Source organism: Cupressus sempervirens, chromosome 1 (genome assembly GCF_028749045.1).
Source record: "Cupressus sempervirens isolate cs-2001-9-10 chromosome 1, ASM2874904v1, whole genome shotgun sequence".
Lineage (NCBI taxonomy): Eukaryota > Viridiplantae > Streptophyta > Pinopsida > Cupressales > Cupressaceae > Cupressus > Cupressus sempervirens.
The window spans coordinates 88,507,702-88,534,227 of record NC_143118.1 but is presented as its reverse complement, the minus strand read 5'-3'; the positions used below and the strand labels follow the sequence as shown (position 1 = coordinate 88,534,227).

At 32.1% G+C, this 26,526-nt stretch overlaps 1 pseudogene; it reads right to left on the bottom strand.

The window, feature by feature from the left end:
* Window positions 1-17,483: 17,483 nt before the first annotated feature.
* Window positions 17,484-25,156, bottom strand: LOC149576364 (chaperone protein dnaJ 20, chloroplastic-like; annotated as a pseudogene).
* Window positions 25,157-26,526: the final 1,370 nt, after the last annotated feature.

Genomic DNA, 26,526 nt, shown 5'->3' with positions numbered 1-26,526 from the left:
TACATTCCATGGTGGATCCATTTCTTCTTTTGTCTATTCCATTTTTCTCTGGAGTTCTAGGTGCTAATACTTGTCTTTTGATTCCTATTTCATTACAAAACTCGTTGAATTCATTTGAGATGAATTCTCCTCCACTATATGATCTTAGGCATTTCAAATGCTTCTCTATTTCCTCCTCAACTCTAGCCAAATACCATTTCAAATTTTGAAAAACATATCACTTATTCTTCAAAAATATTATAGTCATCATTCTACAATAATCATCAATAGATAGAATGAATTATATAACTTCACAATAGTTTTCCACACCTCTTGGCCCACAAAGATATGTGTGAACCAATTCATAAACTTCTTCAAAGTGGTAGGACTTACTTTTGAAACTTCTTTTTGTCATTTTACCAATTTGACATTGGGTTTAGACACTAGTAAAGTTGAACTCAATTTTTGATGAATATTGGTCAAAATTTTGACGTAGATTAGTCAAAATTTTGACCAAGTAGTTCATGCTAATTGTTCTCATCAAAATTTTGACAAACCAATGTTTGGTAAAAATTTTGATGAATACATTCATTGAATTTTTTTTAATTTTTTGCTAGCTCTGATTTGTTACTGTTGGTTGAAATGTCCACCAATGTTTAGTCAATTTTTTTTTGAATTGGTAGAAATTTCGACCAATTCTTGGTAGAAAACTACTAGTAATTGGTTGAAATTTCCACTAATGTTTGGTCAATTTTTTTAATAATTGGTGGAAATTTCAACCAAGTCTTGGTAGAAAACTATCAAGAATTGGTCCAAATTTCCACCAGTGTTTGGTTGATTTTTTTAAATAATTGGTGGAAATTTTGACCAAGTCTTGGTAGAAAATGATCAAGAATTGGTCAAAATTTCCACCAATGTTTGGTCAAATTTTTTTTACACTGTATCAAGAAATTGTTTTGTATCCAAGCCATTTAATTTGCAATCTTTTAAATCTCTGTAAAGATAAAGTTGGAGCAGGAGAATTTTTCTTCTCAAAGGTGTCCTTTGATTGTAAAGCATACATTCCATTATCTGTTGGACTAGATATGTCTCGTTTGTTGAATAGATAATTGAATAGACACTTTAAAATTACAGGACACCTTTGAGAAGAAAAATTCTCTTGCTCCAACTTTATCTTTACAAAGATTTAAAAGTTTGCAAATTAATGGTTTGGATAAGAAATAATTGCTTGATACAACATGGAACAAATGGATATTTATATATAGGGCACCATCAATTATGTGAGTGATGCAACCAAATTTTTTGTTGTCAAAGCCACCAATTAATATAAGGTTTCTAATCTCTACAAGGTTAACATTGTGGTTGTAAGGGCTATAGAGTGGGCATTTCTTCATTGTTCACTTCATCACTTATTAACTTGCACCATAGACCGATGGTCTTCATCTTTGTTATGGGATCCTATCCCCTATGTGTGTCAAAAAATTAAACAGTCTTCATCTTTTTTGTGGGCTCCTATCCCCTATGTGAGCCTTCATCTTTGTTATGTGTGTGAATCAGTATTTCAGAACTATTAGAACTTTTGAATGTACATTAAACAACATAAAGTATTAAAGACTAAAGAGAGCAAGCACAAAGATATTAATTTATTCACATAAAACTTTTATGGGTAAAAAACCACAGCATACAAGAGCTTTTTGTCAACCAAAGTGAAAAATGGGCACCAATAACCTAGAATACAAATGAAAGCACCAACCCAAATGCATAAATTAATACCACTTTTCAGAACATTCTCAACATTTTAGATAACACCCCTTTTTTATCAGCAATAATAGAAAAATGAATGTTGCACTACAAATATCATCTTCAATGACAACATCTCAACTATAATGAAATGTACAACATCAAATAATATATATCACACAGCTCATTCATTTCTCCTTTAATGTATATTTTTACCTCCCAACCTACAATAAACTTCTTATCTCTATATATCTACTCTTACTACATCATATGCTTGACTTGACTCACTCACAGGAATAAAACAACAGCTATATTCTCCAAGAGATGGATATATAGAAGACTTGTACCCAAATGGATAGTCACTCAATACACAAATGATAAGAAGAATCATAGTTAGCCAAATCTGGAGCTCCTCATGCATGCTCCAAGAACTGATATGACTCTCTTTATAAAATAACAACACATTCACCCTTGACTAAATATTGCATGGCCCATGATAGCAGAAATAAAGAGTAATATTTCTAGAATTTGTAGTAGTGTATATTCCCACGAATACATGTGTTTTTTCCTTCATTAAACTTTATCACAACCCATTCTAAAAATAAGAAATATTCAACACAAAAACCCAAACAAGGTCAATGTTGTCTCAAATACATCCTTTATACATGTCACTCCATTTTTTAGTACAAAGCATTCTCATATGCTCTAAATAGTAAGCTCTGATTGTCAAGAATAAAAACAAATCAAATTGTTGCCAATAAGTAAATGATTTTCCTTCTAAAAAAATGATTATTAAATAATCAATTCTAAATCCATTCAAAAGTATAATATATGTGATGGAATTTTGAAACACCCAACATTAGGAAGATAGTCGTTTATGAAAATCAATCCAAATAAAGATGGATCCCACAGTATTTATCATATCAATAGTGACATAGTAGTAGCACATAAAGCATCTCAAGGTAAAATTGAAGATGAAAATGAGTATCAGCATATGGTTGACTAACCTGAAACAAGCTTCACCCTTAGAGAAATTCAATAGCACATAAACTAGAAATATAGAAGCTATGGGACGAGAAACATTTTTTAAATAGTGTGATCAATGTTTGGTGTTTGCATTACCCAAATTGCTTGTGAAATTTCAAATTTGGATACAAGAGAAGAGGCCTAGTTTCTAGACCCAACTTCTATGCTGAAAATACATCCATGAGAGGTTTATTTCAAGAACCCTACTTATGAAAGTCAAACATATGCAATTGAAAGCAAGTGTAAATGGCATACCATAAAACATAGATGAGCAATACACATAAGAATTTTTTTACATGATTATTCAATTCAATAACAAAGTAGGGGAATACATTCATTGTAGCTTTCATCAATATGATGATTTCCATTGCTTTTTGGTTACAATGTTGTCTTATAATGACCCCAAAATTGAAAATAATTATTTCACTCAAATTGTAGCTCACTTTTATAATTATATTTAACAAGAAGAACAATATGTGTACTAAAGAATCTCTAAGGTTAAGTTTTAGAGACATTGAAAAATTTCTTGTTTTGTAGCATTGTTTCACATTGAAAGGACACATTATTATTTGATATAATGTACACTAGTCAAATTGGATCCATAGTAAATAAATCATATTGCAAAAGGGAAGGAAGATTACAATTGCTTACCTTTAATATTTTTGGAGACAAAGAGCTAGGTCCTCTAGAGGAGAAAAATTCAATTTGTGGAGCAAGTGTCTTCTTGATAGCTATCTTTGTAGTGGCTAGTCTTAGAAGAGGAGATGTGTAGAGTATCAATATTAGGGCATTTTTAGTCAAAGGTTTTTTTAAAAAATATTGTAGTTTCAAATGTAGGTTGATAGCTACCTTTTTTCCTTTGTAGAAATTACCAATTGATTACCTTGATGTTTGTATGTCATAAAGAATACTATTGTTCACTTCAAATCCACTTGTACACATGGAATAATAAGGGAAGAAACTATAGTCTTGGTTATGATATAAGCATAGATCACTCCAATTCCTTGGGCATTGTAGACACTAAGTGTTGTAGCACTGCTTGGCTTTTGTGTTCTAGTTTGGAAGCACATAAAAAATTTACCTTTTGCTAAAGTAGCATTAAGAGAGTTTGTTTCACAAGTTTTGTAGATTTATTACTTCCTGTGAGAACTATTACTTCATTCAAGGTGAAAGTTAGCAGTAAATGTTAGATATCATACTTAGCTTGTGAGGAAACAACATCCCTAGAAGCAATGTCTTCTGCATAAACAAGGGTAGATAACTTCCCCATATGCCTTTTGGTATACAATGCTTGACCTTGTAGGAGAAAATATGCCTTATAGTAATGACATCAAACTTTAACTTACTAAATCAGTAGAGAAAGAAAACTAGTTTAAAATTAAATTTTGTACAAGTTTTTCGTATCAATCTTTCAGGTCAGATTTCATGATCCATCATCAAGATATTATGAATCATAGAGTGGGGTACAAAAATTATGTACACAATTCAATCTAGAGACAACTTTCTCTATACAATCTGGATTGTGGAAATATCTTATTATTGATACTAAGTATGAATGATTCAACTATATTAAATATCTTACACAATATTTTGAATAGAGAAGAATGTGTGTTTAACCTTGAAGGTTCAATTGTTTCCAAGAGTCAATGCAAGAGGGAAACTTCTATTAATGGAACTTGCTACTATTGTGATTAAACAAGGAGCTATATTTGTAACTATATCTCAGTAAGGTATAGAGTTTCTAGCTAAACAAACTACAAAAATTTCTTTTTCCAATTCATGAAATGACCCAATAACAATTGCATCATCAAAATAAGCATCCAATGGAGGTAGTGATCCAAGAGAAAAAGTGTTAGTCTCAAAATGGTTTTGACATTTGAGTGCCATCATACTTAACCATTTTCTACATTGGAGCTGAGCACACTACGTATGTCGAGCCACAACATGAGCTGAGTCAAGAAATCGAGTAGGTGCCGAGTGATCTTCAAGTGCCGAGCAGTCTTTAGGTGTTGAGCAGCCTTCAAGTTCCGAGTGAAGATCAGGTGCTGAGTGAAGATCAAGTGTCAAATGACTTTAGGTGCCGAGCATGATACAATTGCCTAGTGATATTTGAGTGTCGAGTCACAAATGATGCCGAGCAATGCATAAATGCAATAGGAGCCGAGTAAGCCAGTTTGTTGCATGTGCGAAGCATCTGAGATCAGTAAGTGTCGAGCAACACATAATGCACATATGAGTTTGTAGCTTTACAAATGCAGATGTAAACTATTTTCATGGCCGACATATGACGAATCTCAAAGGATTAAAATGATAAGATCAAATCTTTTGTATTTCCTATGCAATATACATGTAGCCAATAAGAAAAATGGAGAAGGCATGCAACCAATAATAAAAGTGCAAGGAATGAGCAGGAAACAGAGATTCAATATGGATCGTAGATCCACATCTAACCCTAAGTCTTCGAATGTCTTTATAAGGAAGACTAAATCCCATTGTATATGTGAATTGATGAAGGTGTGTAAGGGAAACTATTTTCAGAGTGAAGAATATCATATCTCAGACGATCAAGATCAGAGTAAGAAGATCAAGTGCATGTATTCCACAATCAAAGGATTGTAAACTATTAGGTTTATTATACCTAATACTCTCTAGCAATTGTTTTAAAGGAAACCCTATGGTGATAGGTTAGCTTAACAACTATTTTTTAGATCCTTTAAATAGGTGATTAAATCCTTTAACAAGGTAACACTTCATGTAAAGTGTTTGTAAATCCTCTAACAAGGTCACATTTAAAAATGTGTTGTACCCTTTAATAGGGCATGCCTTTAACAGGGCAGACCATCAGAAGTGGTTAAACATTATTGTTGCAATAATTTTGTGGGTATCATCCCCACCCCAATTTTACCCTCTTATTCTTGGAGGGTTTCTAGGTTACCAAAATTTCAAGTGTTATGTGGTGATGCAAATGTGTTTTTCATAATTGCTTAATGTTGATATGCATGCATGTACATTTCAATATTATGTTATTAAGGATTTGTGAAAGATAGGTTAAAAGCTAGTACTTTTGATTCAGCCCCCCAATCTCAGAAGAATTCTTTCCATTAATATATGTCAACAATTGGCATTAGAGCTACAAGGTTCTCATAAGGAGAAGTCTAACAGCTTGGAGAAAAAGGTCTAAATATGGAAGTCTTCAAACTTGGAAAGATTATTGACAATCAAGTGATTGATGTGCAACTAGCTCTACACAAAGTAGAGGAAGTAAGGGAGGAACTGAGAAAATCCTTGAAAAGAAGGTAGGATATAGGCATAGCTGAAAATGATACAAACTACAAAGAGATAGATACCAAAAAACTGTTTGCCAATGGAGACACTAAAGAGTTTGATGCAGCAATAGCAGAACTGATGGAGAAAAACAAAGTTCAAACAAAAGAGATAAGATCTCTTAATATGGAACATGAATCATAGGCCATAATATTATTTGAAATCATTGAACAAAAGAAAAGAGCAGTTGAGGATAGAGTCATGATGGAAGATGAAAAAAGAAATCTTGCAAACAGACTTGAAGAAAAATGTACTGAATTAACAAGGATCTCAAACATGCAGATGGATACACTTACCCAAATGATGAAGCTTCATCATGAACTCAATATGAAAGATATTGAGATCTCTACTTTGAAGATGCAGAATGAAAAAATGGTGAATGAATTGAATAAAGAAAAAGAGGTAGAAGAGAATCTAAAAAAGTCAAGTGAAGCCATCGAATACTTTGAATAATTGATGAAATTTCAAAGATCAACCCATGATACATCAGGACTTGGATACAATAGCATTGAAATTGGAGAATCATCAAAGAATGTTGAGCATAAAGGTGATAAAGGTAAGTATTCTAAACCCATTTTTCATTACTATAATAAAAAGGGGCATACTGCTAATATTTGTAGGAATAGAAGATTTAATCAGCAAAACACACCCAAGAGCAAGAGTTACTATCACAAGTGCAACATACAAGGACACATGACACAAGATTGCAAATCCAAAGTCACAAGGACACAAAGATTTGATGGAAATTTTCATAATTGTAAGAAGTATGGAAATAGAGCATTTGAATGTAGATCAAAGCCTATATGGGCATCAAATCAACCAACAAAAATAAAAGGAAATGAAAGTCAGTACCATTGGGATTAAAACACCATGTATAGCTATTATTATTACCAATAATATGGACATATACCCTAGAACTAGATAAGAACACATTTCAAAGGGAACTATAAAAGATGGTTTAACCAAACCACATGTTTTAGTTGCTTAAAAACTGGTCATATCAGTAGAAACTCTCCTATAAGGTCCAAAGCACCAAAAATTGAATCCAACAAAGAAAATAAGGGCAAAGAAAAGATTGATGTCGAGAAAATAAGAAGACAAATGAATAAGACTTGGAAGAAGAAAGATGAGTGGGGCACATCAAGTGGAGGGATCACTTCATCCAATGGGCCAATTGATCACACTATATCAAACTAAGCATAAGAGAAGTGCATGGGACTGATATACAAAGTTACATCATACATCAGTCCCAAGATAAAGAAGTACTAAAAAGTAGAAATAAGAATGAAACAAGATGCTAAGACAAAATTTTAAATGATGATGCCGAGCTGTCTTTGGATGCTGAGTAAAACTCCAATACATGCTGAGTTCCTAACAGTGACCAAGTTCATAACTGATGCCATGTTGAGTAACTCCTATGGAAGCTGAGTGAAGTGGAGATGTAGTGCAAGCCAAGTAATGTCAAAAATCCTTCTGAGGCTAAGTTTGTAGTTAAGCATTTAATGCGATGGAAATAGGGTATATTATTGCAATTTTAATCATTCTTCCTCATCGCGATCAAGAAGCAAAGAAGAGAAAGAGAGCGAAGCGACTTCATAATAGTGAATCCAGCATTCCAAGTAGATTGCAACCTCTTATGATACATTTTCATCGATCTTGAGGTATTTTCATTTGTGCCGAGCTATGCAGTTTCATATTTCTGTGTAAAGGAAACCCTAGTTTGCATAAATGGCTTCGAGTTCTAAGACAACCCAGGACAAAGAATCATTTGAAGTCCAACTAGTATCTAATGAGGTTAGGTAGCTTGATTTTCACCTTATCCCTAAAGTTGCATACAAAAACAATCCCACTAGAGCCCTTTCTTGCATACCCCCAAACGTTGTTATGGTTCAGGATGTAAGGAGATGCTATAATTGTAAGATAGGAGCCATAGGAGACATGGAAATAAGAGAAGCCTTTGCAAAGCTATGTGTTGATGGATTCTTGAAAGATGAATACAAAATTTTTGAAAGGAAGGGTTTAACATGAGTTTTGAGTTTTCCCACCGTATTTAAAATAGAATGGATCAGACTTGTGTTGAGAAGAATTCATGATGGTAGTCTGTGGTTAGAAGATGTCCTTGTCAAAATCACAAAAAGAATCATTCATAGGGTAACTAGATATCCTACCCTAGATCAGTTCAAGACCTTGAGAAGTGAATCCAAGGAGGTTATTGAAAAGATCACAGGTGCTCAGTGGAACAAAAGAGGAATGACAATTCACACCATTCAGGATCCTCTAGTTGAGTTTTTTGTTAGAGTTATTGCCCACAAATTCTATCAATCTAGTAGACACAACAGTGTGCCATGTATTGTGGTAGATGTAGGCTGCAAACTAGTGAAAAAGGATCATACTTATGATCTTACAAAACTACAACTACAACAAATTAATGAAAACCTAGCAGCCATAAGAAGGATAAAGGGTGCTCAATGCAAATTTGGAGCAATTCTAGTTTGTGTATTCTTTTATGTTCAGAATGAATTTCCCTCTTTTGGAAAAGTTACATGGAGAAATGATAGAACTATCATATCCAAAATTAATGAATATATAGAACAAATGGGAGACAATTTTGATACCCTGATGACAAGTTATTTCGAGGATTTCCAAAAATCCATGAAGAAAAGGGTGAGAATACCAATTTTCTTAGTGGAAAAACATATTAATGATATATGCTTCTTAGTTGATATTAACTTCACCTATATCCAAGCAGCAATTCCAAGGGTGAGATGGCTAAGGCCATTTGGTTATGGGATCAACATAGATGAAGCATCTACAATAATAACTACGTTATTGACAGAAGAGATAGATAAGAGTGCCCCACACTTTGGCACTTATGATGTGGTAAGGTCAAAGATAAATATGAAATTAAAAACTGCCTCCACATTGAAGAAGAAAGACAAATTGATGAAGAAAATTAAGAAGAAATTTGGTGAAGGAATAGAGGCTAAAGTAGAAGAAGAAGATGATGATGACAATGATGATGATGAGGATGAACAAGAGCAAGGAAAAATGGAATTAACTCAAGGCATAGGTGAAGACAAGGAGGAAGGTGCTGAGAAAGAAGAAGCCAAGGATGCACCAACCCAAGCCAAGCCAAAGAAGAGAAAGGCAACAGAATAGCCTCCATCTCAGCCCAAACCAAAGAAAACTGCCATGCCATCACCACAAAAGCCAACAACCAGAGCTGCAACAAGGGCCTCCACACAAAAAGTTAAAGAGGAAGCCACAAAGAAGAAAACAATCAAGAAGACATAGGAAGAGCCAAGGAAAAGAAGAAAATATGTGGCTCAACCTAATACTAATGAAGAAGATCAATTTGAAAAGGTAAGCCATTTTTCAGTTGATACATTATGTAAAAAGATTGGAAATGTAGACTTAAGAAACATAAATAAAGTTGATTTCAATAAGTTCACTAAAGATGAACAAAATAAAATAGAAGAATCAGTTTATGGAATGATGGCACAGTTCAAGTATACTCCTCTTGAACTAGATGGACAATTGCCAAATGAACTGTCTAAAATTGTAGAAGACAAATGCCATTTTTGTTTGAAAATGGAGAAGGAGATGAGAGAATCAACTCTAGCAAGAATACTACCTAATTTGACTAAGGAGCAAATAGAGAAAGTAGTCAAAAGGCATAATACTAGGTTTACACCTAAGTATAGGGCATTCTTCATTCTCCAAAATAAAATGGAAGAAATTGTACAAAGAACAAAAAAATCATGGAAGAACTTGTACAAAAAGTTTGAAGATTTTCTTGAAGAAGAATACAAGGAAGAAGCTACTACTCCACTAGAAAAAAGAAGAAAAAGGAGAGAAGAGAAGATAGAAGTAGAGCAAGGAAAAGAAGAAAAGAAGGAAGAAGAAAAGAAACAAGAAGAAGAGAAGAAGGAAGAAGAAAAGAAAGAAACAGAGGAGGAGACACAAAAGCAAGATGAAATGGAAATAATTGAGCCAACAAGACTAGAGCGGGAAAGACACACAATTGCCACCTACTAGCTCTCCTCATGTACCCATCACACCTATAGAAACTATAATAGTACAAGATGTTCCTGACACTTCTGCTTAGAAAATCAATCCATTAACTGCAGAGGATCTCAAAAGAATCCTTGACCAATCCATGCAACAAGTAAAATTATTGTAGATCTAGTATTGGTCAATATGGATGAATTACAAAAACTAGTAGAAAACATAGTTAGAGATAAGGTGAATCCACAAGAACCACCTTCCTTCATCTCTACAGCTACTAGTGGTCAACTTCAAATGCCAACAGTTATTTCACCAGGCATAGTTGACACAACAATACAAAAGCCGAGTGCAATAGTAGACAAAGAAGTAAAACAAATAGGACAGACTATTACATCTGATCCTACAACACACACAAGGTGTACTTACTAAAATTACTATAATTGATCAAGGTAGATAGCATAAGGAGAAAAGAGAGGAAACCCCTAAAGAGTAGGAGGCAATACAAACATTGATAAATTTTCCTACCTCAGGATTCCTTCACAATAGCCATTGCAAATATCAGCACTAGGATCAAGTTCTACAAAATTTACAAGGGTACTTCATTATGGAGACCCTGAACTAGATGAGGAAATAGTCATACCAAGTTATGACTCAAAAAAAATAAGCATGGATCAAATCAATGAGGTGTAGGAAGCATTAAATAGAAGAAAGAGGCAAGAGATACTCAGGAAGGAGTATCAACAAAAGAAAACTTTACATGAAATTAAAGACATCTTTATGGATGCCTTCAGTATTCATTCACCAGATGAGTCAAATCATATCATGGAACAATTATTAGATATTGTTGACTAGGTGACCAATGCAAACCAAGAGACAAATGCAAAACTTATGGAATGCTCTGAAAGAAAATTTCAAGGGAAAGTTAATGAGAAAATATCTAGTGAAATAACACTTTCATAGGTTGAATTAGAAAAGGTAATAGACAAAGTGAAAAAGGTACTTGAGAATATATTCTCATTTTACAAAAAGTTGTGTGACTTTTCATACTTCACACAAGAGACAAGCCAAAAGATAATGAGCATGGAGAGGAATTTGAATATTTTGAGCATGCAACTACCAAAAGATCCAGCTCAAAGTGAGAAAAATTTTTCTCACATGCTTCACACTCAGAAAGAAATAGCTATATTAACAGCAAAAGAGGCCACCATCAAGACAAAATTAATATAGCTCCAATCCTCCATTACCCCACATTTAGAAGTACTCCATAAAGAATAGGTCTATGCTGAAACTATTCTCAAGAAAGATCCTAATCTTTCTACTTTGGAAGGACTTATTCACCTTGCTATAGAGATTGCCATCCAACACAAGTCATTGGAAATTTCTTTGCATAATTGGGATGCAGCTCTCAGGATGATTATGGAGGTAAACAACACATTTTTGGTGAAATATGGTCTTAACCCTTAAAACCCTTTGACATAAGTGTCAAAAAGGGGGAGACAAGATGAATGGGTAAGACAAGATGAATGAGGGAGACAAAGAGACAAGTTAATAGGGGGAGACAAGAGAAAAAGGGAAGCATGATATATAGCATAACATAAAATTTTGGTTATCAAGATAGTGCAGATTATGGCACAATCAACTTAGGGGAAGTTACAATAATTTTGAGGTATATATTGTAAGTTACAAAATTTTGATCAAGGTTTTAAAACCTCTGTATATACCAAGCAGATTAGTGAATGTACTCATAAAGTCAATTAAGTGTTTTTGTCACTCATGTCAAATGGGGAGATTGTTAGTCTCAAAATAGTTTTGACATTTGAGTGCCATCACACTTAACCATTTTCTACATTAGAGAGGAGCACACTACATATGCCAAGCCACAACATGAGCTGAGTCACAAAATCTAATAGGTGTCGAGTGATCTTTAGGTGTCGAGCAACCTTCAAGTGTCAAGTGAAGATCAAGTGCCGAATGACTTTAGGTGCTGAGCATGATACAAGTGCTGAGTGATATTTGAGTGCCGAGCCATAGATGATGTCGAGCAATATAGAAATGCAATAGGAATCAAGTAAGCCAGTTTGTTACATGTGCTGAGCATCTAGGATCAGTAAGTGTCGAGCAACATAGAATGCACATATGAGTTTGTAACTTTACAAATGCAGATGTAAATTGTTTTCATGGCCGACATATGATGAATCTTGAAGGATTAAAATGATAAGATGAAATCTTTTGTATTTCCTATGCAATCTACATGCAGCCAATAAGAAAAATGGAGAAGGCATTCAACCAATAATAAAAGTGCAAGGAATGAATAGGAAATAGACATCCAATATGGATTGTAGATCCACATCTAATGCTAAGTCTTCAAATGTCTTTATAAGGAAGACTAAATCCCTTTTTATATGTGAATGGACGAAGGTGTGTAAGGGAAACTATTTTTAGAGTGAAGAATATCAGATCTCGGAGGATCAAGATCAGAGTAAGAAGATCAAGTGCCTATATTCAGCAATCAAAGGATTGTAAACTATCAGGTTTATTATACCTAATAGTCTCTAGCAATTGTTTTAAAGGAAACCCTATGGTGATAGGTTAGCTTAATAGATATTTTTTAGATCCTTTAAATAGGTGATTAAATCGTTTAACAAGCTAACACTTCATGTAAAGTGTTTATAAATCCTCTAACAAGGTCACATTTAAAAAAATGTGTTGTAGCCTTTAACAGGGCAGACCTTTAATAGGGCAGACCATCAGAAGTGGTTAAACATTATTTTTGCAATAATTTTGTGGGTATCATCCCCACTCTAGTTTTACCTTCTTACTCCTAGAGGGTTTCTTGGTTACCAAAATTTCAAGTGTTATGTGGTGATGCACATGTGTTTTTCATAATTGCTTAATGTTGATATGCATGCATGTACATTTCAATATTATGTTATTAAGGATTTGTGAAAAATAGGTTAAAAGCTAGTACTTTTGATTCACCCCTGCCTCTAAGAAGCATTATTTCCTTTAAGATATTTCAACACAAACGACACATCCACACCATCATAAATTGCATCATCAAATGCAGCAAGTATGTCGGTTGAACTACAATCACCAAAAGCCCAACATACTTTATATGTTGCAATGTGAGCTACTGGGGCACCCCCCCTTGTAGATCCTAGAGCTAGCCCAAGAGAGATCATATTATCTACCAAATTACCTATTGTTGTTGAAGAAGTATGAGTTCCATGACCTAATGCATCATTAGGTGACAAAAACTCTTCTTTACTGCTCCTATTTAGTGGCCCAAATTCATATTCATATGCTTTAATATACTAGTGTGCATCAATGATCTTCTTGAACCATGAGCTCTAGTTAATAATGGATGTATTTGAATAGAATTTGACTACTTAAAAGAAGAGATAAATAAAACTATTTACAGATAAATCCATAGTTTTGAGTGAAACTTATGAAGTATGAATTTGTGAAGCTTGGCCCATAGAACATCTAGGCTTAAACCAAAATTATAGTATTTTCACAAATTTTTGAAGCTAACCGTAGCAATAATATAAAAAATTACAAGATCCACTAAATAAACTTCACCCCCTATACATTGGACTTTCAGAATAATGAGATGCCTAAGATTTACAGAAGAATTGTTGCAATGTGATGTATTAAACAAGTCTCCTTCCTGACATGTTCCCTTCCAACGGGATGGTATTAGTGCCATGTAATTGTCATCAAAACTTTAAGATTATGGCCATATCCCTACAACATCAATGATCTTATGCTCTAGAGTCAATACATCCTCATGAAACTTACCTTTGTATTACCTCTTAAGAAATACCATGCATTAATGATAGTAGATTTCCACAATTCATGACAATGTTAATATTATGCTTTTGGAATACCATGCATTAATGATTGTAGATTTTCACAATTCATGACAGCATTAATATTATGCTTTCGGAATTAGATTGTGTAGAATTATTTTTTCAATATTTCCAATCTTAATCTGATTAATCATTAGGATGCAAAAGAATATAAAGAATAGGAAAACCATTGAGTATGATCAAAAACATTCATACAATTAAAAGTTTTACACAATCTATTTTTAGAAGCATACTAAATACCATGCAAATTTAAAGTAACATGGGTATTGAACAAGGGGAAGGAAACAAATCCCTACAGGTCTTTAGTTAAGTTTAGGCAGGCTATGTATGCAATTTTGTATCACAAGAAAAATTTATTGGTCCCACAATTCTATCATAAGATAAGATCATTTACCATCAAAATTAGAGACCAAAAACTTTGTTTTAGATTCATGTTAACTTTGTTGCCTTCATTCTTTGTGCTTTTACAGTATTACATATACATATCTTTAGTTAATTTGAACAAGCCCTAAGGAAAGCTCTTGAAAGTTGAAACCATTAATGGCTGGAAGTAATTATCTAATGACATTTTATAGAGATATATGTTGGAACTACATTGCATTTGCAATAAATGACATTTTTAAGAGAGGCAATAGTTGGTGAATGGAAAACAAGTCATTATTACTTCCAACACAAAATGAAACATTTAGGCTTGTGGAATATATCTTACTTTCATGTGTAATGATTAGGTGGCTTGAGAATATGTCCTTGTCCCTTAGCATTAATTTATCTTGCAGCATCACATTAGTTCATTCCTTCAACTTTTTTGATGATATGGAAGCCTAGAGGAAAATGTTTCTTCAAAAGGGGGTTGTATTTTAGAAAATTAAATATGAAAAATAACATTTAATTTCCTCTCTATTAATCATGTCAATTTTTTGTAGTGCATCATGGGGGTTATGCTTGACTTTTCAAATAGATCAGTTATCCTACCAGAGTTGGGGTGATCCGTATAGTAGCATTTTGACTTTAATAACATTTTCTATTCAGGGAATAGAGTCAGATTTTAACTTTTGTGGAATTTGATAGATGCTTAGCTGATAGAAGGGTCTCCATTTTTGTTGCCAATTTTCTACACTAGTGTTCTATAGCTGATTTGAGAAAAAAAAATCCTTTGAATTTGAAACCAGAGGATCAAACCCTTTTGGCTCCTTTTGGCAATCTCATCAAGAGCTACAGTTGTGCTTAAGCTATCCTCTTTCTTCATTCTTGGTGGACTACCAAAGATGTATGTAGGACACAATTTTTGGGAATATTAGACAATTCCCATCTCTTTAGGGATGTAAGAGCTATTTGTTAGTTTGTTTTAAAGTTTGTTAGGACCTGTGAACATTTATTATGATTTGTTAGGATTCATTTTTAGACTGGAATGGGAGAGGCCATTGGAACTCTTCTATAACTAGGAGATGAATCTACCATGAAAAGGTAATGAATGTGATTGAATAATGTAAAGAAAAGAATAATCTAAAGAAAAGAAGCCTCTTATTTTGTGTGAAAAAAAATCTTGCCTCTATATGCTCTTCCCAAATTTTGAAATTAATTACATGGTATCAGAGTCGATAAGGGGACATATTTTTTTTCATGCACTAGGATTAGGAAAAGTTTGATCTACGAACTACATCACAACTATTAGGCACATAATTTCCATATGATGAAGGATTCAAAGTAACCTTTATGACTGGTTAAAATCAAAATGTTGGTGGCTTGAACATGAGATTTATTGGTCCAGTAATCTATCCTTGATAGTGTCCTTAAATCCATCTTCACTAGGCTCTATTAGTGGTTTTGGAACACAATTGAGTATTGTCAATATTTAGCAACTATTTTCAAAGGGCTAAGTACTTGCTGAATAGAAAGCTCAAGCTGGAAGCATTGATTGCATTTGAAGATATTGAAGAATGTGACACTAGTGAAGGTAGTGATGATGTTTATCAAACATTTGATGAAGAATTTTCATTTTAAAATGTTATTGTTGGGAGCGAATGTTTCTCATTCACTCCCAACAATAACATGTTATAGCTATACATCTCTTCCACTAACAGTTATGCATCCTTTCCACAAACAAGTCTCTAATGTCCATGACTTGCATTTGACATTTTTACATACCCATAGTGGTGTAATAAAAAATAGTGCTAATAAATTAGTTTGTTAAAAAATAAAATTATTATTCTCCAAGTGTAGCGATGAAGAGGTCTAATTCTTGAAACATAGAAAAAATTAAGCTTGTAATTCTTGCAAACTTAAAGGTTTATTGAATAGGTGGGACTGACTCCAATTTGAAGATATGAAAGGGAGAACTTTGAGTTTGAGGACATCGACTCAAAAATTCATTTTTCAAGTATCAAGTGAGAAAATTAGTTAGCAACATGTAAAATCAAACATTCATTAAAGAGATAGTTCATAAAAAGCATTAAATCGGCAATAGTCTAGAAAATACATGAAGTTATCTATTTCAAAAAATGGTAGTGCCTTGCAAATAGGAAGGACAAAATCCCTTCTAAGTCCACAAGAATTGGAAGGGAAAAAGGTGAAAACCTTTTCATTCTCTTATCAAGTTTGGATGGAAACCCAAATCTTGGTCAAGGACAAAAACCCTTGGTATTGTCACTATTGATTTAGAGGAAAACCCCCCTAATTTAGTAGATTTACAATTATTTCCATAGAATTTACAATATGATTTACTTTGGGTATTGTATTATGATTTATTGGTCTAACTATAGTCATTATTTCTTAAATCTTTGATAAATTTTTTATCGATAAAAAGGAGATAATTTCCACAGCAAGTCAAATTGTGATATTACTATTAGGATTTAATTGTGTGATTTTAAGTCAAACTCATTGACCCATGCTTCACAAGTAGTGATTCAATGTGAATCCATCTCTCTTAAGAATAAATGGAAAAATTACTACCCAATAGAAAATCTCCTAAAGAAGAAAACACATTAGCTAAATTGTATTCATACTGAAGCACATTATTCCTTAAGCATCTTAATCATAGCCTAAAGCATATTAATACTAAAAGTAATCTCATTAAAATTCTTTCAAATGTTTGATTGCTTCACTTTTTATAAAAAACTAAAAGGTATCTAGATTTATAAAAAAACTCACACCTATGTTAAACAAAAGCTCTCAGCTATGTTAAATAATAATGTTAGGTATAATACAAATGGACATGTTGAAGCATATCCTCTCTATTTTAAGCCAAAATTCTTTTCCATTAAGAAAGATATATAATATAATTCATTACTTCACTCTAGCATCAATTCACAACTAAAGAAAATACTACAAAATAAACTTCAATATTATATGTACAACAACTCATAATAGCTTACTTTCAAATAACACAAGCTTGCCAAGCACTATAAGAACCTAGAAGTCAAAAGTGGACCAGTATCCAAGAAGAAGGTTTCAAGCCAATGCAACTTTTCATGCTTATGAAGGTCCTCTTTTGAGTCCATAAAATAGGCTTTTTTGTTAGAGAAATTTGAATATCATCTAATTACAAGTAGAATTCCTCTTTTGACACATCTTGGCAACCCAGAAAAATGGTTGACTCTCATTTTTTACAACACCTCCCCATTTCAAATTTGAGAGCTAAGCTTCCGACCTTGATTTCCATTCTTCTTTCATAAGTTCCTGCCAGAATTCAATAACTAAACTTAGTATGGAATGGTAAAATGGTAAATGTTACTATTATAGAGCACAAACCACATCTTTATCATGCATAGAACAATAGAACATGATTATGGAAGAAGTAAAATATTTAATGCAAGAACCCCTGACAGCTAAGAGGTACATTAATCCTATCAATCAAGTTGGGAATAATAATGTCATTATTGGTACTCAACATATGTAGTTCTTGAATATGGGAAGAGAAATTGGAACTTCAAAGCTCAAAGGAATTCTATTTCCTTTTTATTTCCTTTTAAGTTATAGTTCTCATTCCATGCAAACATCATTAGTATAAATATATATTATATATTTTGAGGTCCATCAGGAATAGTGGTATTAACTGGTAGTGAACTGATATGACCTAGAATCAGAGGGTTAATGTAAAAACTACATATAGACTAACTATAACACATCATCATCACCCAAAAAATGTGGAAGAGAACCAATAACATTAAAGTGAAAAAGTTAAAACTAGGGTAAAAGCACAAACCTGTGTCACCTTTTATAAAGAAGCGTGATATCAGAATATGACAGTTCAACTTTAGTGACAAAAAAAATGGTATTTGTGTTGAGAATATGAAGATGATGTAAACTAATGAAATGTGTAGAACTAGATGAATTTTATGCCTATAATTTTTATAATTTGTTTTAGTGGAAATTTATTCATTTTATTTTATTTTGAAGTCCCTTTTTTAACTGTAAAAAATATAGGGTGTAGTTCTCGTCAAACAAGTATATGCAAATCATTTTTTTTTGTTTTGATTTGAAAATATCTTATAGATGACATGTATAGCTAGCGCACAAAAAAAGAAATATTTATTTTTTATGTATATTTTTTTGTTATAAGTATTCAAGTTCGACCTTATTAGAATCCAATAGTTTTTTCCTCTCGTCAAAAATTTCCTATCAAATCTATACCTTCTTGAAAAAAAATTACATATTCGTGAAGAAGATTCTCTCCTCTAGAGATAAATATAATTTTTAAATTTTTTAGATATGATTTACTATTTTTTTCCTTTTTTGAGGGAGCATCTTCTAAAACGTTGAAATATTGACTTATAATACTTTGAGATTATAACATATTATAACTAATCAGAACACTCAAAATTTTATATAATGATGATATTGAATCTGAGATCTATAAAAGGGTATTTTTAGTTTTTGAAAAAAATTGAGTTTGGATAGAGAAATGAGATTTAACCAAAATAGGTTTTGGTATCAGAAACGATGACACAGATCTGTGCTTTTACCCACTAATCATTAACAATAATTAATGAGTACAACATTTAAATGTCAAGCATCAATTACTCTTAATGCATCCATGTATGGCAAGCATCATTTATAAATTGCTGATCAAACATACAACATTTACATGTATTAACAAATTTTCTGATCAAACATACAACATTCACATAATTTGGGTTACAATGACATAAATAAGTACATCTCAATGATGAACAATGCAATCAAACTGAGATGACATTTCTGTTGTGTTCTTCAGAAAATCCAGTCTCCAAAGCTATAAGACATCTCTCACTTACTTCCTAAGATGGAAGTGTGGCCCATGCACTTTAACCTTGCCAACCAAGGAGTGAAGTACTCCCCTGGGATTCTTCCTGACATGAAGAATCCCCCAACCTTGGCATGAGAAGCCTAGCTTCCTAGAATAGGATGGGTCAGATGGATCTAGTGCCACAATGTAACATTTTTACATTGCAACCATGTGCCTAGTAGTCTAAACACATAATGTAGCAAGGAAATATTAAATAAACTACACACCTACACATATGTAGTAAAACCAAATAAGCATAACCATGTACACATATGCAATATCTGGAAAATAAAAAGGCTTGGCCAAGCACTTTTAAAAATCCAAAATTATTTGTAGAAGAAACAAGAACAACATGTATCCATTCTATAGTACTGGTAGATATAGAAACTAAACATGAAGATATCTATCTATTTGTCCCATAAATTGCTAGATTACACCCAGCCATGAAGGAAATACATGTCCACACATTGATTCTCATCAAGAGTTTTGAATTAAAGCTATTTCATGACTAAAATTATAACATGAAATGTATATCCATTCTTTCCTAAGTTTCAATTGAACACAATAGTTCTAATGGAATACTTATGTGACTAAAGTTAGCCATTATATTGCTAAAATTTATGCAAAAATAACCTCAATCAGTCATTGACTATTCCATAAAACATTTGATTTTAATGCTGAAGTGCATAATGATAGTCTCAACAACCAGTAGTGGATCAATTAAAGAATTTTTCTAATAAGGAAACAAGAAAGGTACCATAACCATGTAATCCTTACATAACCAACATGTTTTAAGAACCAAGACCATGTAGAGAATAAACCTTGCATTCCACTAGGACATTCAGTAGAGATACCCAAAGACATGAAAAAATCTTAGCCAACTACAAAAAAAGCATATTTTTGAACACGAACCCTATATAGCTTCAACCTTATATATAATCCTGCTCATTCTCAAAGAAGACAAACAAAGCCCTCAAACAAAAAAATCTTCCTAAGATAAAAAAATAGATTTTGCAACACACCAATCCACATTTTTAAAAATGATTTCTCAAGACTAGCCAATAGTTAGTTGTCAAACAATCAAGAATCAAAATAACAAAAACATTTATTTTTCATATTTTTTTTTAGTATTTATCCAGTGAAAGCTTTCATTTCAAATGCTAATTCACACTTAATAGGACACTTGAGTTAAAAGCTTGGCTATAGAGATCCTCTAAAGTCAAAAGACACACAATCCTGCTAACTGGGGAATTGTTTTGGGTTGTAGAAAAACTAGCACTACCCTCCAAATATTAAAGAGGCAAAGAGTCTTGATAACACATAACCAAAAAGTCTATCACTAAAAAAAAAAGATGAATGCCAGCTAGATGAGAAGACTTATGCTTTAAATGAAAATGTGGACACACATCAAAATTGTGGTAAGATTTCATGCATATAATAAATATGTTGCAAATAAGTCATTGCCATGGTTTCAATAACATACATATCAAATACTTAAGTACATAAACCAAAAAAAATGGAAGGAAAAATACAATATGTCCATTGTACTATTATTTAGCAGTAAGATGAGTTACAAAAAAGGTAGCTCAGGATCAAAATTTGAGCTTCATTCAAGATATTTTCCATGCAAATGGTTGATGTAACAGAGGAGTTAAGTTTCAAATACAAAAATCATGATAATCCTAAAAGATTCATTACAAAAATTCAAGCCCTACTTAGGAAACCAACATATCATTCCTTAACAAGATTGAGTAAATAAAATCATTGCAAAATGGAATGGGTAACAACATTTTAAGGCATGTGATTAACAACATGGATGGTGCCTACCTCTTTCTTTAACAAATTTTCTTGAAGAGAAGATGCCCTTGCTAACTATGCAAGACTTCCACAAATTTTTTTATCATTGCTAGTTCACTATCGACTCTTCCCAAATCTACCTTCATCTAGAAATGAGAACTAGACTACCTTCACTCTCTATAGACTTCACGCCTTAATAGGTCCTCACTGACTCTCCACACTATTGCCTTTATTTTCCAATTTGCCACTTCCCTTTCTAAAACTTCTCATTCACCACAAACTTGCCGAAACCCTACTAATGAAATAAGAAAATTCTATTCCCCTAACTCACCTAATGAACTAGTGGTGTTTCCCCTTTTTTTTCAATATGTTTTTGTTTTTTTTTAATTTAAATTTTGTTGTTGCTAACTTGATAGGAAATAAAACACCCATAATTTTGAACACACATATAAATGAATTTTGTTTTAATAGCAAATTCTTCTACTTCTACTTTTCAAGGATCATCATTAGGAAATAAATTCAAATGTGCTTCTTATCTCTATTTACAAAACCAAAATTAGGCTTTTATTCAAATTTTCATAATAAAACATCAAAGCATCTCCAAACAATTTGTAATATTTATATTAACAATGTGTCTAAACATCTTTCATTAACCAATCAAGAGAACAATTTCATTTTGAATTTTCAAGATAACTTAATAATGTAACAAAAAACAAAACAAACCCATGAAATCCTATGTGGTGTGTTTGTGACATAGCACAGTCATCTGATACATCCCCTTTCACAAGGCTAGCCTTCTATACCTCAACCACACTTCCATCATAATGATCCTTGCACCCACTTAGACACTCGCAACCATAACAAAGAGTTAGTATTAGTCAAAATCAATGTATCACAACTTAATTGCATCATCATTAAGTAGTATTCATTAACTAATCATAGATATAAACACGACATCAAATGCCATTATCATCATAATGTAATAACTCATGCACATCCATAGAAAAAAAATCATTTCATTTTTGGAAATCTAAAATATTAACTCACATTTTTATTCAGTTAACTTTAATCCATTTGACCAAGTCAACATGGCCACATAAGAAATAAATGAAAAGGTTCTAGGGTGAGATGTGATAGTTAAAAGCTTGAATAAGAGTAAACTTTGCAAGTTTCCAAAATTTTGAAAAAAAGTTGATTTGACTAGTTTCACTAAAGAGGTCATCTAAGGAGTATTAATTTAGAAAAAAGTTCCATAAAAAATAACTTGAGATATATTACTGTAGTTAATAGTGGAAAATTTACGGGAAGATCTTATTCAACAACAAGATGCAAAACCCAAAACTTCAACAACTGAAAGAACCAATTTTATTATTGCAAATTTAGATGTAAAAAGGCATAGCCACAAAATCAACCTTCACCCACCATCAACCATTAAAGAATGGAAAATATATTATAGGTTGTTTATACCAAAATAAAATGCCAAAAGTTATAGAGAAAGTCAAAACATATTATATATGTTGGATATTTAAGCAGAGAAAGCCACATAGCCAAATCAACAAAGATAAATAATGGCAAAAATATGATTCAACAAGTTGTTAATGGAGAGTTAGATATCAAAACAGAAATTAAAATTTAAAAAGATGGTCACCTTGAACAACTAGATTAAATTTTGCCTTGTTATAATATGTCAGATTACTAAATAACAATTGAAGAAAAATAGACACAATTCATAAATATTCAACTCCCATAACATGATAAATTTAATAATTTTAATACAAGCTTAGTTACAATTGAAATTTTGATATTTGAATAGGCACACAAGGATAGAGGAATTTTATTAGGATTCAATCAAAGAAGGGCACAGATCCAGATTTACTAATGAAAAAAATATAAATATACAAAAACAAAGATTGAGTTGTTTTACTACAGTGGATATTCAGAGGGATAAATAGCCACTTTGTTGAAGCATTGTTATAAAATACTAGGATACTAAATATTAAACCACAAGAACTTGAAAAATAAATCAGCTTATCGAATCAAAGTTGGAAAACAAAAATAGAATTTGAAAAAACAAAAACAAAAACAATAAAGTCCAAATCCTCAACCATCTGATTTAGATATCATAAAAGCATAAAAAATTTATAGGAAAATACAAACTACAAATTATGAGCAACCAAAAATTGAGATGTTTTCATTACATTAGATATACATTCAAAGTTCTCAAACCTTCAACCATAAGAAAAGAAGAAGATTTTACAAGGTTAGTTGAAAGAAATTAGACGCCCAAATAAACTTTGGAGATTAGACAGATAGAAGAGATGGGTAAAATCTTCCACACCATAACTTGAGATATAAAACTTTCCACCCCAAGACACCTATGGACTACACAAATCTAAAGCATTATTTCTCGATCACTAATTGCAAGTAGGTATCAAGTTGATTTATAAACTCAAAGCTTCAAATATTACATAATCAAACACCAACACAAGTTAATTCCTTTGACATAGTTATGGTTGGAGATCAAAACAAAAAAATCAATTTTGATTACTTAACTAGACAAAGCACATAACAACATAGATCTTGATCCCCAAAACATGCATTCTTTTACAAATTTGATCCCCAAATCTCAATCCTCAACATAAGAAAACCTTCACAAAGTTGAAATCTTAATAACCAAAAAATGAAAATTTAATGAATCAAATGGTAATAACCCCCTCATCATCAACTTGGCTTAGATAATTTTCTAAAGCAACCAAAACTAGTAAGCACATTGAATTTTCTTGAAACATACACTTAGGATTGATAGATAATTGTCATACAAAACTAGTAGGTACAAAAGGGAAGAAGTAATAAACCAATTCATTGGCTTTCCTTGAATAAATTTATAAACCAAAAATATGAAAATGCCTTTAGCTTAAGTAGGTTTTAAAAATGAAAAAATCATCAAGCATAACAAAATTTGTTTGCTCAATGCCCTTACCTCTTGTGGAAACTATAGATCATGAAAATTGAAACATAAAAATGCTAATGCACTTATACCCACTAAATATATAGCAACACATCACAAAGCTGGATTGCTAGACATAAAAATGATGGATCTCTTCTACTACACATCTCTTTCTAAAACTTTGATGTTAAAATACACACAATCTAATCTAGAAACTACAAATCAAAATGATAACTTGCATATATACATTGAATATTTATTAGCACATCACAAGACCACAAATTTTAGCTACATAAAACACAAATCCATACATGAAAAGTGCTACTTTTCATATGTACTCATTGAATATATATCAACACATCACAAAACTAGAATTCAATATGTAAAACACACAAATTGAGGCATAAAACTAATTTACATACACTCATTGAATCAGAATGTTAACTATAGCCTATAATACAACATTTCAGGCATACAAATACCACTTTTCATATATATATATATATCAACACATCACAAAGCCAAAAAGTAAGCTAGTGTGCTTATACTCATTGAATATACATGAACACATCACAAAACTAGAATGTTATCCATAGATCACACAAATTTAGACATGCCCATTGAATATAAATCAATGCAGACCATAGAAAATGCTCCAACAATAGCATGAAGGTTTTAAAAGTGAAAAATTCATCAAACAAAAAAAAAATTGTTTGCTCAATGCCCTTACCTCTTGTGGAAATTCTATGAGGAAATTCATTTTTAAAATGCACTTGTTTCTAGAAGCTCCATAGGAAAACCCCATTGCAAGATGACTATCATAAAAATTCTTCATACTAGGTTCAAAGAGAGTCTCATAAGCCTCTTGCACTTCAATAAACCTTCTTGTTACTCTACTACATGCTCAGGAGGAAACACGTTAGGATGATACTTTCTATCCAGTTGCCAATATGCCTACTTGATATCATCTAACCCCAAATCACCAGATATACCAAGGAATTCATAAAAGCTTTGAGATGAGTGTTGCTCCACAGAGCCCATCATTGCTCTAGCAGAGGGACTCAAGGGGGACCTCATTGAATTAGTAGTAGGACCACCTATGGGAATTAGTTTTTTGTTACCCACAAAGCCCCAATACCTACAAATTTCCATGATACCCTTATACGCAAGAATGAAATAATGATACGAAAATATGCCCATGCGAATAAAGATTAAATTTTAATGTACTTTTCAACCAATACTATTATATTACACTTTTAACATATTAAGGTTATTACCAAAGTTGGTCAAAATTTTGACCAACTTGAGAATACTAAGGAAATTTTTGACCAATACAAGGATTGAAATAAAAAAATAAAGGAAATCATTACTTTGGCCAAAAAATTTTGTTGAAAAATAAGTGTAAATGTACTAGTGACATGCCCACCTCAGGTTTCTTTAGATAAGGTATGCCTCTGACTCTTTTTTCCTTGCTTATGGTGATTGGTTTATCAAAGTTAACATATTAAATTTTTTAATGACATAGCCAACTTTACTCTATTTGATCTAATAAATAAGAACTTTCATGGAGATCTAGGTAAACCAAATTTCCTTGTGTCTCATTTCTATTTCCAACTAGTTCACCATTTCCTTTTAATAGCTTATCTTTTCCATTCACGAATTCAAATATGTATCCTATATTGTTGAATTATGCTACACTTAGTAGATTATGTCTTAGTCCTTCAACCCAATAGTCACTTTTATGTTTGATTCCATTAGTTAATGCTATGATTCCTTTTCCCCTTAGATAGCATGGTTCATTATTTCCAAATCTAACACTTCCACAATCATAGTGCTCCAAATGTTCAAATTTAGTTTTATCACCAATCATGTGATGAGAAGAACCACTATTTATGATCCATGCATAATTTATTCTAAAATGAGATGGAAGTTCCATCATTTTATTTTCCTCACCATCATATTCATCTTTAACAACAACATAAACTACTTCATCTTCATCATTATCACTATTGGAATATTTTGTAATGTAACATGATTTCTTACCTTTTCCTTTGTAGTCCTTGTAGATTTTGAAGTGTTTCATGCCCTTGAACTTGTTGATCTTCTTTTTTTCTTTATCTTCCTTGTTTAGACACCTTGCAACAATGTGGCTAACTTCTTCATATGAAAAACACATAAATAAATTTTTTCGTCTACATATTCCTTTCCCATTTGCTTCTCTTTTTGCCAAAAGAGCTTCAATCACTTCAAGATATTAATATGAATCATCTTATTCTTCATGGTCTAATTTTTTTCCTTTTTAGTTTCCTCCTTTTCTACCAAGGGTTAGTTTTTCTTTGACTATAGATTCAAGATTTTTATTAGAAGGAACATAGTTATCAAAGTTATCCAGCACAAAAGAAGTTAGTCTTTCCACAAGTATCTAAGGTTAAATCATGAGTTGGATTACATCTCATCTTTTGAATATATGAAACTCTAATTGATTAAATAAAGAAGAGTTATTAGTACCCTATTGATTATTGTTTCATCATTAATTTTACCTCCTATAGCTTTGATTACACTGAAACTTT